Source organism: Lipotes vexillifer, unplaced genomic scaffold (genome assembly GCF_000442215.2).
Source record: "Lipotes vexillifer unplaced genomic scaffold, Lipotes_vexillifer_v1.1 scaffold395, whole genome shotgun sequence".
NCBI lineage: Eukaryota > Metazoa > Chordata > Mammalia > Artiodactyla > Lipotidae > Lipotes > Lipotes vexillifer.
In genome coordinates this window covers 2941502-2942225 of record NW_006797390.1, presented here as the reverse complement: position 1 = coordinate 2942225, position 724 = coordinate 2941502, and the positions used below count along the sequence as shown (strand labels likewise).

At 34.4% G+C, this 724-nt stretch overlaps 1 protein-coding gene across 1 annotated transcript in view; it reads right to left on the bottom strand.

Moving 5' to 3' along the window:
* CD163 (CD163 molecule) overlaps window positions 1–724 on the bottom strand; it is a 35493-nt gene that overhangs the window by 3771 nt on the left and 30998 nt on the right. The gene's annotated exons all lie outside the window — the stretch shown is intronic.

Below are 724 nucleotides of genomic sequence, written 5' to 3'. Positions count from 1 at the left end.
ATATATATATATATATATATATATATATATATATATATATATATAGCTGATTCACTTTGTTATACAGCAGAAACTAACACATGATTGGAAAGCAACTGTACTCCAATAAAGACGTTAAAAACAAAACAAAACAATGTTCACAATTAGGAAGACAAACAGTGTGATTTAAGAGGCACAGAAAGTCTTTCCTACGCCTTATATATATTTCCCTGCGTTAGTTTTGGCAAATACCAAATCCCTTGGATTGAAGAAGTGAGGCAGGTCCCTCTCAGAAGGTAAGGACTATTGAGAAGGCACTGAGCCTTCACAGAGTAAGTGGCTATTGCAATATTTCTTACAACCCAGCAGAGTTACACTTCCTAGAGGTAGAATTGGTGCTAAAGAGAAGTCAGAGGACAAAGAAAGACTTATGATGTAATGGGAAATAAGGCTAGTCCTGTGAATAGGGATGGCTTCTGATGGGATGAAGATATAGAAAGTTTAAACTTTTAGAAAAATATAATAAATATAAGTTAGAGAAAGGAAAGTAGCAGGGAGTGGGAATGGAAGAAACTATGAAAGAGATGTGAAAAGAAGATTCATTTCTGTTTTAATAAAAAGAGGTCCAAGTCATAATATTCTACGACATGGTTCCTCTGTCGGAAATAATCATGGACCTCACAGCCAGAGGTCTTCTCTTGACTACAATTTTTATGTTCTCTAAGAATAATTTTTAGTTCATTCC